Below are 17,938 nucleotides of genomic sequence, written 5' to 3' on the forward strand. Positions count from 1 at the left end.
AGATAAGCTTCTCCAACCTTAATATCCTTTTATTAAAGAAAACATCTCTGTGGAAGTAAATGGTCATAGCTTATCTTCCATCCATCCCTTTTCTCCTTGCTGTACTGCTGTTTTCCACTGGGAACCAGTGCCACAGGCACTTTTGAGGCTGTGAATAACATAGTTGGTGACCTTTTCCATGGCAAAAGAAGTTACATTTGTCCTCTCAGGACTGCTGTATTCACTGTCTCATTGTCTTCTCTGTCTTAACAGGTTCCATCTCAACAGCAAAAGTTCAGTTAAGAAATCCAACTGTTATGCTCCATTAATACCAAATCTATCCAACACAGTGAGCAATTTGGGGCAAAGAATATTTTTCCTGTATTTCTACAGTGCTTGTTGCAATGGAAACCTCAGTCAAGCCTCAAGGTGTCATTGAAACAAATAATATAAACACTAAAAACATTTACATTTTTGGCAATCAAAAAGTGGCTACTCCCTTTTTCAGTCATGGGTGCTCCAAACAATGATCAGTCATGGGTGCTTCAAACCCTGAGAAACTCTGCTAACCTTGCTAGCAGTTTTATTTTGGAGATTCTGAGTCAACACACAAAACTAGTTTCTGTAAACTCAGTTTCAGGAAAATAACATCGGAGCCATGAAAAACTAGGTATGGAGAAAATCTGGGAGCAAATTTAGTCAAAGATTAACTCTTGACATTGCTTCCAAATTTAGAGGCCAAATGAGGCTTCTAACATCATGCAATTCTTTGTGAAAAGCAGTTGCTTTCTGCAAAGTTTCCACTGTTTTATGAAAATGCTGAGCTTGCAGGGTTATGGCTAACACTCAGATTTCTGTGAAATCTCTTGGCCCATTCTGATGAAATCTGTTTTGGTTTCGATCAAGGTGAACTTAGAGCCATTGTTCTCTTGCCTACTTTGTTACTCAGAAAGGATTGATCATCTGAAACGTGCTACAGTGGTTGTATGGAGAATTTCTTGGGTCTGCAAAGTGTCAACCACTACCAGGTGTTTTTTGATGGAAAGTTTCTTTTTCTAGGTGCTTGTCGTGCTTAGCACCGTGCTGCCAGGATTTCACTGAGAAGACCTCAGGAAGGTGCAAGCTGGCTAGCAGGCATTCATTCAGCCTTGCATGCTCTGAAACACAAATGCCATTGAGTGCTCCTTTCCACTCATCCAGCTGCTAGGAAGGATATTCTCTCCACCTCAAGCCATCACTTTACACTGCAAATCAAAATTGTTGTTTTAAATTACATCACTGTCATTAAACCTGCTGGTGGTGCAAATCCCGAACAGCCATGCCAGGACTGAGCACATAACTGTGTGATGAAAAGAAGATGTCAAGGTGTGGATGGAAAGGGTTAGTTTACTTTACTGAGAAGGACTCCAGGTGAGTGCAATGGCCCGCTCTGGGACTGGCTGTACAGTGCTTTTCATTGTCACAGATGGTAGGTGTTAGATGATGCAATGTGTACGGTGCCAGACAAATTACTTTTTTAGCTCATTCCTCTGGAAACAGGAGGGGAATCTGAACTGGATTTCTGTGCAAACCTGGAGCAGGAGCTGCTCGCTGCAAACCCAGCTGAGACCTAAGCAGTGAATGGGCCCAGTCTTTCAAGCGAGGGCAGAGACTTGCTCTGGGGAGAGGGAATTACACAGAAATTGCCTGGAGTTTGGAACAAGTCCATGTAGTTTTAAATTAAGCTGTGGATTGGGGAACACTCTTATTCAGTGGATGTAATGAACCTAAAAGTTGGAAAAGCCTGCTCCTAAATGAAAGCCCTGATACAACTCCAGCAACCGCTATGACCAAAAGTGTTGAAATGGCAAAAGTTGTTCTCCTGGCGCTTTTAGGCCAAGCTGAAATTAAAAGCTGGGGGTGGGGGGCTAGCAGAGAGAAGGGGTCGGCTGTGGGCTTTAAATTTTTTATTTTTTCATTTTCTTGCTTCCCACTCGCGAGCAGTGTTCCCAGCCTATCGCTCCCGTGGCCAAAATGGCAAGCTGGAAGTCAGCGAGGCCGAAGGTAGAGCTCTCCAAACTCTGACAGCCAAAGGCGACCGAGGCAAAAGCTGCGGTGGGGGTTTGTACCTGCAAAAGCAGCTGAAACCCCGCACCGGCCGGGCTGTAGGGCGAGGTGCCTCCCCCTCTCCCTGGGTGATGAAGAGGAGGGCAAGCTGCCCGCGCTAACAAGGGACCCACGGGCGAGCGCCGCTGCAGCAGCTCCGCGGTGCGCTCCTCCCGGGGGAGCTGCGGAGAAGTGGAAAGGAGCGGTTCGGTCCCGTCCCGCCCCCGCACCCGCCCAGCACGGCCCGGCCCAGCCCAAGCCCGGCTCAGCCCGGCCCGGCCCGGCCCAGCCCCGCGGCGGGGGCGAGGCTGCCCCGCTCCTGACCCGCCCGGCGGGCGCGCCCCCTCCGCATCACACGAGGGGGCAGCGCGGCCGCTCGCTCTGCCCCGGCGCCCGCCTGCCTTCCCTCCTCTCGCCGCAGCCCGGGCTCCGCCGAGTCAAAGCGCGGATCAGGTTCCCTGCCTCCAGTATAAAAATCTCGGCGAGAAAGCTCCGGCGGGAGAGAGAGCGGAGACGGCGAGCCCGTCCGTGAGGAGCGCAGGGACCCGCGGCGGCAGAAGCGGCCGCTGCTCACCGGGGACGGTCGCGGCTCGCCCCTTTCAGCTGCGGGAGAAGAGCTCTTTGCCGCCCGAAGTAAGTCCGAGGCAGCGGCGGGCACTCCCGGGCTCTGCCCGAAGGATGGTGCCTCCAGCGCTTGTTCCCCCGCGGCAGGGTGGGAAGCGCTTCCCCTCGTCCCTGCCGCGGCTCCGGGACACTCGCCCCAGCAGGACTCCGCAGAGGGTGACAGGCCAGAGGGGCCGTGGGGCTGGGTGGGAGCAGGGGTGCACCTGAGCGGGACACCTGAGCCCCCGGAGACACATGGCCGAAGTGCTGGGTGAGGTCTGGGAGTGCCCAGGAGCAGGAACGGGACCGCGCTTTGCCGGGTGGCGAGCGCTGCCGCGGCGCTTCGGTGCCTGGGAGCGTTTAAATGCCAGTGCAGGGTGACAGGGACAGCGGTGGCCGTGGGTGACGCGACCCAGCGGGGAAGGGCGGCAGGGGTGTGCGGGCAGGTCCCTTTCGAGAGGACAAAAGGGCAGCGGAGCGCAAACCCCCTGCGGGTCCCAGTTACCCTGTGCCAGGAACGTCCCGGCTGGAACTCGGGAGTTTAAATTGTACCTTCAGACCGAGCGCTTCAGCTGATATTTTTCTTGGGACTTTGCCTTCTTATCCCTAATTTACTCCAGGTGAAAGAACTAAATCTAGCAAGTGCCGATAGATCAATCTGAAAGTGCCGTCGTTAGTTTGTGTCTTCTTCCTCGGGAGGGATAGGCTGGGGGAAAATCTGAGTTAACAATAGTGAAAAGACAGTTTCCTCTTTGTTGAACGAATATGTTATTCTGCAAAGGTTTCAGGTCTCCAGCCTCGGTGCTTCTAACTCCTCACCCTCCTTTCTTCTCTCCTTTGTAAAAGTACAACTTTTCCTAGGGGAGAGGTAGTCTCCATCCTGCGGGAGCTCATCTGCTCCTTTTACCTCTTCCACTTGGCTGTCGCACCTCTCCTCCACGCTGCCGGAGGCTTTGCCTTGGTGGTGAATGGCCACTGCACTTAAACTTGGTGGTACCCTAGGAGCTGGCTCCTAGGCTGTACACCTGAGAGACTGGCTGGTTCTTGGGAGCTCTGGGGAAACGTTTGTGACAGGAGTTATATCTTTCTCTGCCGCACAACCCTGCAGCTATGGATAGTGGTGTTTTAACTAGATCCTGCTTGCTTGCAATGACTTGTATTACAGCAAAGAAACATTTTACCTGTGGCTCATCAGCTCTTGAGTCGATGTCCTTTCCTTGTTTTCCCTCTGGGCACTGATTTTTTTGAGCTTTTAGCAAAGCTCAACTTTCTAAACAAGAAATAAACGATGTGTGTAATTAGGGAGAAGGAAGGGAAGGGATGGAGAGAAAGAGAGAAGGAAAGTAAAAGTTGTTATGAAGAAATACCTGTATTTTTATGTGTTCTGAGCAGGGTTCTTGAGCTGATTACAAAAAAAAAAAATTAATGTTTCTGTGTGTTCGTTTCGTTTTGTTTGTTTTGGTTTCCTCCCTGAAAAAGTATAGGAATAAAAAAACAAAAAGAAGTCTGAACTTTTGATCATGAGAAATAGTTTGAAAGGGAAAAGGAACCAGTGTATTTGTGACAAAATTTGTTAACTTGCTGTAGGAAAGAAAATTTGGGAGTGATGGAGAGGGTACTTCATCAAACTAAAAAAAAAAAACAAACCCAACCCCCCCCCCCATACCTGACCCCAAAAAGCAGCAAAACCAATTCCTGCTGCATAATTTAGCAACTTTTGCTAAAGAGAAGGAAAGTGGAGATTTAATAAACTGTCTCCAGACTGAGCTAAACTCTTCAGTGTTTTTGTATGTATCAAGCTTTGGGTGAAACTGAAGGACAGAAACTCCCAACTTTACTCCCGAGTCAGCTCTTGGGTGGGGAAAAAGAGAAGCCAGCAACAAACCTTTCTTCTACAAATGGTAAATATTCATTTATGGTGTAGAAGTGGCCTTAGAAAAACAGTTTTTTTGCAGTTATCCAGATGTCTGTCCCCAGTTATTTGAGATGCAATCTGTGGCTGAGGCATCCTTGCCAGCAGAAGGTTTGCCTCACTATAGGATTACAAAACGTAGTGCTGCTATCCCAGTACCATATGCCTGACACTGGGGACACTTTGGAGGCTTATCTTATTCCTGACACAGCTCTACTGCTGGATGTTTTGTGTAGATTAATCTTTCTGCCACGAATGTGAATATTATTACTTAGTGGACTTCCAGCAGTCCTGGCTTCGGCAAGGTGCTTCCTTGACATGTCCTCTATTTCTTCTTGATCATTCTGGGAATGGTTCTTCCTGACTCCTTAGGTAACAATTAAAAATAATTCTTTACAAGAGCTCTGAAAATGCACTCATTTAACTCATACTATTTTTTTTTCTCTGTGTGTGTTTGTGTGTGTTGGGTTTTTTTTGTCAAGGAAAATACAATTTATCTAGTGTTATGGTATAACAAGTGTTTTAGTGTAAGTCTAGGGCATTAGGGATGGAGCTGGCATGGCTCATTGCTTCTGCTCTGTTCAGGCCCCCTCATTACCTACATTCCCAACTGTGGCGTTTTCTGTGGGAATTGCTCTTTAACAATGTATGCTTTGCCTCGATATTTACAACCTCTTGCTGGTCAGTGTATCAAAAGCATTTTCATTTAGAGGATGCATTTCAGGACTTTAATTGAGGAAATCTCTTTGTTCCAGGGCTCCATAATAAACCATACAAAATGCTGTCTTTGAACGAAGTAGGTCACTGTAACGCGTGCACACACAGAGTGATTCTCATCTGCTTAGGGCAGCCACACTCGCTTGAGCCATATCCCTGGTGAGCTTGTCCCTGATTTATCCTTCTTGGACTGCCTTGTTCACAGGGAGCTTATGCTGAAAATTCACTGCTGGAGGTCATTCTCCATTCTTGGCATCCCTGGCAGCCTTAAGCTTAAATTGCAGCCTCATTTTCTATCCAATCAATACCACTCTTATGTCACTGAGTTTCCATGGTGCCCCCAATCTTCTGTCTACATATTGATGTCTGACAGCAGGAATGGCATTCTGTGTCGCTATATATACTTACCAAACCTGTCAAAACTATTTAGGGTCTGTCGCACTAATTTATATCCATATCCTGATATTATTTGTATCTGTTGAGCTTTGACTGATGGAACTTGCTGCACTAAGGAATCGGCCCCAACAATGCACTCCAGGGATGGCTCAAGGGATGGATGTTTTGAGAAAGGGAAAAAAGACTCTCTTCTAGAGTAGCTGGGGTAGTCTAGAATCCTTTGAGCACAATAGAGTCATTTTGAAAACATCCAAGTCTCAATGGCTCCAAGTTAATGCTTTGGAAATCATTCTTCATTGTGCTGCTCTGAATGCACAGAGGGTCCTCTCCAGTGGAGCCATGGGGAGGAAAATAGAAAAGTGGGCATTGTCAAGTGCTCAATGTGTGTTTGAGGGGAGTTTGGGGAAATCTGAGTTAGTTGTCTGACATCAATTTCTTCAGCAGTAGCACTGTGGAAAAATGGAATGAGAGGAGCCAGCAATGACTTCTGTAATGTGGATGTTTTTGTTTCACTACAGTAACCCACAGAGCAGAGTTGTTGCATAAGAAGTGTTATGGCAGTGTCTCTGTGGACTGGCAGAGCAGCAGGGAAACCACATGAGAAAAGGCACATCTTCTGTGTATCACTAAATTTCAGGGCACTGACTACTTGTTACTCATGTCAGCAGTATTAAGCACTAAATAAAGACCATATAAATTTTTTTTTAAATTCAAATATGCTTTGAAAAGTGTTGATTTTAGATTGAACAAAAGTGGTCATCAGCTGAAGATCTCTTTAATCCCACTACCTTTAACATGAGCTTGATCCAATCCATGAAATAAGAGCTGGCAGTCAGTATGGAATTTGCTTCTTAATATTTTCTTGTTCTGAGCTGCCAGAAAAAGTGATCTTGTGATGCCAAGTTCATCAATACCTTTCAGACTCTTTTCAGGCTCCTACAGTTTTTTCCCAAGTGAAAAATAAGGACCTTGAAGACTTAAAAGGACCTGTTGCAGGTGGTGTGGTATTAAAGTAGTTCAGTTTGTTTTCAGCAATGGTTCACCTCACCACGGTAGAAAGGGTCAGCAGGACTTCACCTAACTGTGGGCAAATACGTCTCTTTTATTCCAAGGAACAGAACCACTGTGCCATTTCAAAATATCTGTCTCCACCTTCTGCAGTGGCACTGTGATGATTTTCTTGTTTTTTAACTTTATTTGCTTCCATGTCTACATGTGTGGGAGTGACTTTTGCAAAACTGTAGTCGTCTTGCAGGCTGCTTTTTCATGTCTTTCAGGCTGAAGATTGAGAGAACACAGCTGTAGGCAGTTTGATGGGAGATGAGAAGGGGGAGTGGGAATGCAATAAAAGAGAGCTGTATTACTGATAAAGCCAGGGGATTTTCACCCTCACCATCCCTCCACTCCAAAGCGCCCTTCCTAGCCTTCCCAGAATGGCACATTCTGGACCTCTTGAGGTGAAGAGATGAGCTAACTATATCTGAAGCAAAATCCAGTTCCATTACATTAAGAAAAATGTACTAATGTGTTATTTTGGGCCTTAGGAGCACATTGCTTGGCAAGTGCCACTGATTGCATGGCAGCTGCAACAGAGGGCTCAAGAATTTAGAGCAGAAGAGGGTTACAGGAGTTGGGTATTTTCAGATAAAAATAGTCTTTGAAAATAAATAGTGCTTGGGGCTCCTGCACACTGCCATTTAGTAAACTGCAAAGTTTTAAACTGGGCCTTTCTCCTTTGGGGCCTGCCAGCACTATTTCAGAGCTCATTAAAGGTTTCACAAGAGCATTATAAAAATCTTCCTTCCTCATTAGTTTCTACACAGTTTCAGCTTAGCTTGGACCTTGTAAACATCTCCTACTTAGTAGTCGATGAAACCATCATCAAATGGCTGTGGGCAGGGAAGAGAAAGAGAATTCTCTAATACCCCAGTGTAAATCCGTAATTTTTACACTGGTCTACAGGCAGCTAACCCCATAAATGAAACACAGTTTTTGCCATCTTCAGGCAATATTTTTGGAGGAATTTCCTATCTGTACAAAACCTTTCCTCTCAGGAGTAAAACCAGACAGAACAATTGAGAGGGAAGACAAAACTGGACGGGCTCTGCTTTCCTTCTGAAAGCCTCATCTGCACACCTGGGCTGATGCTCAGATGTTTTAGGGAGGCTGGTCCAGCTGGGTGGAGATTGGCACAGGACTATGAGGTGGAGCTAGACTGTTTCTTAGGCTGGAGTGCAAAGTTGGTCTTCATCTTCTGAGCCCATTAAGGCGCAGAGACAACTCTGCTGCTGTCTTCATCATCTGACTTTGCTAATTGCATCTACCTGTTGCCTTTTCTGTCCCTAAGGATTAAAAAGGCAAAACCCAGATAATTTGACTCCATGGGTAGGTTGGAATTGAATTCCTTGTGCATTGACACAACCACTAAATATATATATATATCTGTGGAAGCCAGAGTGTCCCTGCACAGAAATAACTCAATTAACTTCTCAGATTCAGTTCCAGTGGATATCAGGCACAGAACTTGTTTTGTTCTCTTTTTTTTTTTTTTTTCCCTCAGAGCCATGCAAACAGTGGCATTAGTTTCATAACCAATTAAAGATGATATGGCTCTTGCATTTAAGGCTTCTTTGTTTCTACTGGATCCCTAGAACAACAGATTCATTTATGTATGTGTTTATTTTTTTATCTCTACTCCTCACCCATCATGTATCTCGAAGTGCAAAGGAGCCTCAGTAGTGCAATGCAAATGTATGCACCCATCTGTAGCCAGCAACAGAAGGCTCACAGTCTGTAGCATCTTTTCTTCTGTGATAGGAGCATCCAAAATGTGCTTAATATATTGTGGGAAGGTATTTGTTGTATCAAAAAACTTTGTTTTTAAAGATAACTATTTTAGGTGTTCTGTTTTTTTTTTTTTCTTTTTTTAGCAGGTTTATGGCATGTGAGCAGCAGTGGGAAGAGTGACATTGTCTCAAAACGCCCATTTTAACATTTCTGTATTGCTCATTTAGGCACTCTGTCAGATGGTGAGGGATGGAGCTCGTAAGGAAGGTTTGTTGTCTTTGAAAGTAAGATGGGAATTGATTTAGAAACAGCCTTGGTAGGAAGATGGCAGTTCTGGTATGGTGGTGTCTGTGCAGTGGTGCTACAAAGTCACAGCTTGCTTTCAGACAACCAAGCTTCTTCCATTTCAATATTTAGTTCTTTTTCAGCTCACTAGAAATCATATTCTTCCTGTCTAGAAGAGATTAATATTTAACCAGGCACATATCCTCCAAACATTATTCAGGCAAAGTTGATGCTTCAGCAAGAGCTTCATGAGAATAAGGAATATATATTTCAGTCTAAGATCTAGAAAGAGTACCTCCTCCTTTGTTTTGGCAACAAATTCTTCAACATAAGACACAAATGCACTATTATGCTGCTAAATGGTTGTGACTCTTGTGCTTCTTGAAGCAAAATCTCATTACTTTCATTGCAAGTACCTTTGGAGTGAAGCATCTTTCAGTAAATTAGACATAATAGATTGTTCTGGTGTTCTGCCTTAAATCTGATAGAAAAACACTTTGTTCCTTTAGTTTGCACTATAAAAATGGCATGTTTAAAAGTAGCCTCCCTCCACCCTCCCCCATCACATTGAACAGAAATAATTTGAATTTCTTTTTCTGCCTAGGATGGTTTCACCTGGAAAACCTGTAGGGTTTTTTTTTACTGTAGGGATTTAGCTTGCTTTTTGGTGCTGAAAAGCCCCTGAGATGCCGTGGTTGCTTCCCAATAGCCTGTGCCACCTGAGTGCCTGGTTGTTTGCTTGGATTGCTGCCTTCCCAGAGGCCAGAAAGATATTTTCCTTTGTGCAAGAGTCACTTGCTTTTATTAGAAGCCTGTCTGGCTGCAGCTGATACGCAGTAGGGACGGCTGGATGGAAAAAATCTACTAGCCAACAGATAGGATTTTCAGCAGTCTTCCAAAAAACGCTGCAAGCTTTGATTCAGGAACTTCATGTCATTTCACTTAGTAAATCCTCACTTTGCTAGGCTGTCCCTTCAGCCCGTGTTTCTTGTCCGATTTGCGCGTTGTCAGACGCTTTTGCTAATCTCTGTAGCTGATGTTTGCTTAAGTGATTATTTGGCAGGAGCGTGTGTGTGTGTGTGTGTGTGTGTGATTGCTGTTGGCATGGCAGTTGGTATGATATGGCATTTGCATACTTGTTCTGTGCTCTGGGCCTCCTCCTCTTCCAGGCTTATTTATGCAGCAGAAGGACAAAAAACCCCCCACAAACCAAATGAGAAACCCATGTGGGAGCTGGTTACGGTACAATGATCCAGTGGCCAGTTTGACCAGAGATCTGCAGAGTGCAGGGGAGCCTGAAGGTTGCTCTCATTTTCCTTCTAGTACTAATCCCAAATAGACCATCCACCAGCAGAGGATTTGTAAAGAGCTGGCAGGGATTATGGGCTGCCCAAGTAGGGATATCTGCATTGAATTTGGTCTTTGCTGTGCTTGCAAATACCATGGGAAACTGTATTTATGGAGTGGTAAAGAAGAAAAGGCAAGCTCCTCTCCCTTCATATTTGTTCAGCTCAAGAGTCTGTCATTAAATGGGACATGGGTTTTAGTTTGTATTTTGGACTCATTAATATTGAGTGGTCCTTGGGATTATAGGTGTATGTGTTTTAAGAGGTGCCATTGTCTTCTTTCCATCACTTCCAGTTTGAGCTATAGTCTGTGTGTGTCTTGTGCATTGCTGGAGCATCTTTATGGGCTCTGAGTTCCCTCACTGAAAACAGTGGGATTTACTTAGACAAAGTAAATGTAAAAGTGTGTGTGAAATCTTTGCTTGATTGTGCAAACTTCATTTAAAGTTTAACATAATTAGTGGAAATAAAACTCTCTGATGACATAATATGTGTTCAGGCCCATGGCCTTTGTGAGTGGGTGGGATGAAAGGTCTTGTGAAAAGTTTTCTAGCAATAAATTTACCATGGGGCCTTTGACAGCTTCACTTGGTATGTTTCTGGAGACCTGTTTAAGCATGAGCTGCTCTTCTATTATTATTTTTTTTTAGTAGAGTCAAGCTACTGATGAGCCGGGTTTCTCCTCCCCTTTCCAATATAAACTGCTTCTATCAGTCCATGTTAATAACCATACCTTTCCAAGGCAGAGTCTGGGCTAAATGGGTGCATAACCCTGGCCAAACCTGTCCCTGAATGGCAAGGTAGTGCTGTGAAGCTTCTGAGCTTATCCTGATGAGAGGTGGAGGCTTCCATCTTCCCACTGGGATCAACCCTTGGTTTTGTCTCTGAAGGGAGAAATCTTCTGGGCTGAACATCTGAAATGTTTTGTAAAGTTGGCTGAAATCAGAAACTCGGGAGAAAGGGGAAAATTTTCTCTCTCTGTTTGTAACTACCTGGAAAATTTGCCATGCTTTATGATGGGAAAAAAAAATCAGAAGTTCAAAAAGGGATAGGAAAGTGAACTTCCTGTTCTTGCTCATAATATTGATCCAGAAAAGTTATTTTGAAGCTGCTTTCAAAAACACTTATAGGCACTTCCAGTATTTTGCAACGGAGTTAACATTTACAAGCACCTGTTCTTTTGTAGTGCCCTACATGTTCCTGGCCTTTCTTTGGCTGCTTCTGGGTGCCCAAATACAGCACCTCTGAACTGGTTTTCCCAAAGGGTGAGAGCTTTAGAGAGCAGTGGTAGTTTGAAAACTGCCACACAAGAAAAGGGCTTAAGAAATAAAGGCGGCATCTTACAGCATCTACTTTGTTCATTTAGTTGCAATGTACTATATTTTAGTTTGAATTATTTATGACTCTGTCTTCAAGTCCTTTAAATAAGAGCCCCTCTTTCCTGTGCTAACCACAACCACAGGATGAGTGGGTATGGCAGGCTTGGGTTTTTATAGAGGAACAGAGAGAATGTGTAGAGGCTTTGCCCTGACATCATGCTTTACACACACCCCAAAAGCAAGTCTCTGCTGGGAGAAACTTAAAAAATGCATAGCAAAAATGTGTTAGATAACTTTAGAGTTACCAATTGGGCAACATGTACTGTAAATGACAAGTTCACATCTTTATGCATTGACACTTTCATCATGTGCAATAAGGCTCTGATTCCAGTTGGGATTTTACCAACTGAGATTTCTCAAGTAATTGTGGGTGGGAATTTCTTGTCTTATTTAAACTGCAACCAACAAAAAACTCAGAGCAGGAGAAGTCTGTGAAGTGTAAATTATCTGTCTTAAGTCAAGAAAAATTGAGGTTGAAATATTTCATCTAAGGCTTATCGAAATGGAAATTTTTGTGTTACTGAATCTGTGATTTCAGGTCAGTGGAATTCCAGTTTGTATCTGAACATTTCCAGCACTTAAAGGGCACTGAGAGAGTGCAAACAAGAACTTAGCCTACCTATGAGATAGACACATTGGCTACAGAAAGCTCTTCATGATGCCCTGTGATGTCCAGCTCATGCTCTTCATTAGGGCAATTTCCTGATCATGATGTCTCAGAAATAAGTGCTGTAGAATACAGCAGTGGGCAACAAGGAGCATTTTCTCAAGTTTATCCTTTCCTGATCCACTTAAAATTTTTTTCAAAGCATAACTTTGAGAATTGGAATCTAAGTGTAGTATTTGTAAACATTTTAAAGAGTTGCAGTAATTATAAGTTATTATAAAATTGTCTGTTTATAAAATAATTGGAAACAGTTGAAATAATTTATAATTGTTCTTTGCAATTATTCCTACTGTTATTGTAGAATTCAACAAAAATAAAAGTTTCATTTCATTTTTCCCCCAAAACTTGTGCATGTCCTTTTCAATTGTTTCACAGTACAGTTTTGATATTTTTTTCTTTTTTCTTTCTTTTTATTCTCCTCTTATAATCATAACTTCTGTTGCAAAAAACATTTTAGCCTTTGATCAGTGCCCTTAGCAGAGAATAAACTTGGTTTTCACTGCCTGATGCAAAGTGTGATTGGTATGAAATGAAAGGGATATTTTTTTAATCTCATTTGTATCTGTCTTTTATTCCTTCAGGTTTAAAAGATATATTTTAGATCTAAATACTTTTTGGAGTAGCAGAGCTCCAAGCTGCAGCTGCTGATCCCAAGGGAACTCTGGTTTCCTTGCTCAGATTCCTTTATGGTTCCAGCTTTGCTGCCTTGCAGAGCTTAACCATGGATGGCAGAAAGGGTTTCTCTAGCAGCATCTGGGTCAGTCTGTGAGTTAGGGCTGGCTTTTCCCCAGGCATGGACGACTCTCCTCAGTCTGTGAGTTAGGGCTGGCTTTTCCCCAGGCATGGACCACTCTCCTCAGTCTGTGAGTTAGGCTTGGCTTTTCCCTAGGCATGGACCACTCTCCTCAGTCTGTGAGTTAGGCTTGGCTTTTCCCCAGGCATGGACCACGCTCCTCAGTCTGTGAGTTAGGGCTGGCTTTTCCCCAGGCATGGACCACTCTCCTCAGTCTGTGAGTTAGGCTTGGCTTTTCCCTAGACATGGACCACTCTCCTCAGTCTGTGAGTTAGGGCTGGCTTTTCCCCAGGCATGGACCACTCTCCTCAGTCTGTGAGTTAGAGCTGGCTTTTCCCTAGGCATGGACCACTCTCCTCAGTCTGTGAGTTAGGGCTGGCTTTTCCCCAGGCATGGACCACTCTCCTCAGTCTGTGAGTTAGGGCTGGCTTTTCCCTAGACATGGACCACTCTCCTCAGTCTGTGAGTTAGGGCTGGCTTTTCCCCAGGCATGGACCACCCTCTTCAGTCCAGTTATAAAAGATGTGAAAGTTGATGGAAGGGCATGGGTTGAGTTCTGTGAAACAAGGCTTATGTGGATTTCTTAAAACTCTTTGCAAATAGTGTTCATCTTCCTTGGCTTTAAATGTGGATTGATCTGGAAGGGGTTTTCCCCTAGGCAGATGAGCCACAAGCAATCTGTTTAGGTTTTGAAGATGAATTTTCATTACACTGAAAAGCTGAGGATTCCTGAATCTTAATTTTGAATTCATGTGTCTATAATGTCCTTATTTTCATAACCTCAACTTGTCTCTTCTTTAATCTCTCTTCTATTTAAATAGTGCAGTAGGTCACCTTTCATAAATATTACACATTCTCTCATGTTTCTCATTTTCAGTAGCCTTTGCAGCCCCATGCCTGGTTCTAAATCAACAGAATATTTCAGTTTCTTTATTTCTAAGCTCACAATTCATGCCCTTATTTTAGCAGTCACACTTAGTTGAAATTTAGCCCAGCATTCTGTAATTTTAATTTACACAGTCAAACATTTTTTTCGTGTTACAGCTTACAATTTTAGAAGTGCTATTCCAAAGTTTTGTCTGCTCTGAAATGACTCTTTTGCCAAGCACAGGGATGTGACATCATGGGGCTTCAGAACTTTTTTGATGGTCTGGAAGTTGGTTCAGTAGTGACTGGTATATAGTGGAAGCAGATAAATAAATATATATCTTGTTTGTTTGTGTGTTTTTTTTCCCATTAGATTTCAATATGTCTGGGGTGAATTTTTTGTCCAGTTGCCTGGATTGGGAGAACAAGGGCCCCCATACTGTGGTTAACACCACTTTATATGGGCAGTGTGTTTTGTGGCCTTGCTTTCCATTCTTTCTGTCAGATAATTCACAAATGCCTTCTGCATTTGCACTGATCCTAGGCAGGACTTTGGGTGCTAAATGTATGAAAAAAATATTATTGTTACCTTGGGAGTCTCTGTTGGCTGATGCTGAAAGAGTGACAGTTACCTCTTGTCCCAAGATGACAAAGCTCTCCTAACAGTTTCAAAGTCTCTGCAAATCTGAACAATTTACATCTGGTAAAAAATAGCCAGGATATGTTTTTGAAACATTTTTGTAGTCTAGTGAGTTGTCATTTGTAGGTTATGATTTATCATTGTGAAAAATGTGATTTTTTAGACTTCTCTAGTTTGTGGGGTTCCTGTTTCAGGCTAGCTGGTTTACACTTGCCTGTAACTGACTTTTCTCAGCTCTGGAAATGCAGTTTAGTGCAATCAAATTTCTCAAGTAGTTTCTTTTTTCATTTGCTTGATTTTATTTCCCCTAACTCTGTCTGGCAGTTCTGCCTCAAGTTCTGTGCTTGTAGAACCCTGGGGCATGCATCTCCCTTGCCTGCTCTGCAGTGAAAGCTGAAGCAGGGGAGCCATTTGACTTCTGTGCAATCTCTCCTCCTGCCCTCACCGGCTCAGCATCAGCAGAGTCTGCAGGACCCACTGCCTCTTCTGGAGTTCCAGTCTCCTGTGTGCTTAAGGAATGCCTTATTACTTGTCACTATGCATTTGCTTCCTTGTTCTTTAGCCTTGCTCTTGGACCTCTTAATCTCCACTTTACATCTCACCTGCCAAAGTTGTTCCCTCCTATTAGTTTCACTCGGGCTGCATTTCCATTTTCTTTCTCTTAAAGATATTCTGTGAGTGAATAAATTCTTAAACTACATTTGCAAAGTACTGTGGTTAACACCACTTTATATGGGCAGTGTGTTTTGTGGCCTTGCTTTCCATTCTTTCTGTCAGATAATTCACAAATGCCTTCTGCATTTGCACTGATCCTAGGCAGGACTTTGGGTGCTAAATGTATGAAAAAAATATTATTGTTACCTTGGGAGTCTCTGTTGGCTGATGCTGAAAGAGTGACAGTTACCTCTTGTCCCAAGATGACAAAGCTCTCCTAACAGTTTCAAAGTCTCTGCAAATCTGAACAATTTACATCTGGTAAAAAATAGCCAGGATATGTTTTTGAAACATTTTTGTAGTCTAGTGAGTTGTCATTTGTAGGTTATGATTTATCATTGTGAAAAATGTGATTTTTTAGACTTCTCTAGTTTGTGGGGTTCCTGTTTCAGGCTAGCTGGTTTACACTTGCCTGTAACTGACTTTTCTCAGCTCTGGAAATGCAGTTTAGTGCAATCAAATTTCTCAAGTAGTTTCTTTTTTCATTTGCTTGATTTTATTTCCCCTAACTCTGTCTGGCAGTTCTGCCTCAAGTTCTGTGCTTGTAGAACCCTGGGGCATGCATCTCCCTTGCCTGCTCTGCAGTGAAAGCTGAAGCAGGGGAGCCATTTGACTTCTGTGCAATCTCTCCTCCTGCCCTCACCGGCTCAGCATCAGCAGAGTCTGCAGGACCCACTGCCTCTTCTGGAGTTCCAGTCTCCTGTGTGCTTAAGGAATGCCTTATTACTTGTCACTATGCATTTGCTTCCTTGTTCTTTAGCCTTGCTCTTGGACCTCTTAATCTCCACTTTACATCTCACCTGCCAAAGTTGTTCCCTCCTATTAGTTTCACTCGGGCTGCATTTCCATTTTCTTTCTCTTAAAGATATTCTGTGAGTGAATAAATTCTTAAACTACATTTGCAAAGTAATTTTGTTTTTTTTTTTTTTTTCTTACTGACCAGAAATTTCATCAGTGATTGCACTTTGGCAACATTTCAGAATATCTATGTCATTCTTGGCATGCTTTTTGAAAGGATGGATCTCAGGGAACAGAAAGAAGTGACTCCCAGATCCTGTGATTTTTAAAACCTGGTTCTCTTAGCGCTGATAATGACCTCCCAGTCATACACCAGAATCAGGCAGTAACTGTGGTGTGAAAATTTCAAATGACTGTGAGAGAATTCTATGTTTACATCCTGTGGAAATGTATCTGACTGTTGCACTCCTCACTTTAGAAATAAGTGTAGAAACAGCCCTAATTCCTTAATCAATTCTTTTTCATTGTTTGGGGCTTACTCATTGTAGATTTTCCTTCTGCAATATTCAAACTAACTGCCATCATGTGAGTTGGTTACACTGACAAGAAATAGTTTATAAAAATTATTACACTTTCACCTTTATGGAAAATGGTAACGCCATCATTTGATCACCAAGTATTTCACATTGATCAGCCCTGCTCTCAACTGGAGGCTTGTATATTATCACCCTCAAAACTGTGGCTCAACATTTCGAGCTGGAAACTCTCCCTTCCTGTACCTCCCTGCCAGGAAAGCCTGAAAAGTCCTATTTGGCCTTCTGACTCCTTCCTCCTTAGCTGGTATGTGAGCGATATTGTACGTTTTTGCCTTTTCAGAAGAATTCCCTCTGATCCAAAGTACCTGAAGGTCCACCAAAGTAACTAAATATATATGTAAAAGTTAATGTATATATTTATATAGGCTCATTGTGATTTAGATTGGCTGTATAATTTAACAGTTTTTTGTGCTCCTGCCTTGTTGGGGGAGATTTTTTTTTTTTTTAAATTACCAGCTAGGCAAACTGTGCTCCAGGAAGCTGTTTGTGATATCAGAAATGGGAGCTAATTACATCCATATACATCTAATTTGTTGCCCTGATGCTTTTCAGCTGTGGCAAATGGATAACTATATGAAAACCAATATGTTGTCAGAAGTGAAATGTCTTGTGCAAACTACCCATTTTCCCTTAGGTCTGACTGTGTTCAGTTTATCTAATGCTGACTTACAGAAAGTCAGCATTAGATAAACTCACATGCATCTCACAGAAAATTATTTTAATATTAACTTCTCATAGTAACACTTATACTTCTAAAATGTCTTTAACTCCCAGAATTATTTATATTATTTGCAAAAATGATGTTTATTCTCTTTTCTTTTCCCAACCTCAACTTACTAAGACTTGGAAAACCAAGTCTTAGTAAGTTGATGTTGTGGGTACTTTAATGTTATTACCTTTTAATGTGGAATTCCAAAGCAACTCTTTTTTTGAAAGAGAGGAAGCTTTTGTTTCAGCCTTCATTTTGGAGCTATCCTGCATGCTCAGCAGTGGTGGGGAGGGCAGGCCTTGGACATCTGCCACTGTGCTTGCTCCTCAGCAGAAGGTCATGTGCAACCCTTTCCCCAGGTTGTGTTCCTGTGCACAGATGGAATGAGAGAGATGGGACAGTACTGCCTTATCACTAGCTGATGTCACAACAAGCAGTCTTGAAAACATCTCTGTGCCTTTTTTTTTTTTTTTTTTCTGTTTTGATGCATGCCAGCATCTTTTTAGCAGAAGAAAATCAACTTATGCAAGCATATGCCAAGAGCAGGAAGAAAAGGCTATTTGATCAGGAAATGGGCTTGTCTTTAGCAGTTGGTTTTCTTTCTTTGTGCTACTGGAACAAGATTTATAACAGTGATTAGTAATCACAAAGGTCGCCCAAGCAATATTAAATTCATATCTTTAGAGAAAAAACATCTGTAAAGGAGTATATGAAGAGGAAAGAGG

The 17,938-nt window shown here is 43.0% G+C and overlaps 1 protein-coding gene across 1 annotated transcript in view; it reads left to right on the forward strand.

Annotated features, from left to right (window-relative positions):
- The first annotated feature begins 2,442 nt into the window (after positions 1-2,442).
- PTN (pleiotrophin) overlaps positions 2,443-17,938 on the forward strand; it is a 79,175-nt gene continuing 63,679 nt past the window's right edge. Inside the window, exon 1 of the mRNA XM_030238190.2 lies at positions 2,443-2,697. The gene's annotated coding sequence lies outside the window, so the exon portion shown is untranslated. The remainder of the gene's footprint in view (positions 2,698-17,938) is intronic.

The sequence above is a fragment of the Serinus canaria genome, chromosome 1A, assembly GCF_022539315.1.
Source record: "Serinus canaria isolate serCan28SL12 chromosome 1A, serCan2020, whole genome shotgun sequence".
Classification (NCBI taxonomy): domain Eukaryota; kingdom Metazoa; phylum Chordata; class Aves; order Passeriformes; family Fringillidae; genus Serinus; species Serinus canaria.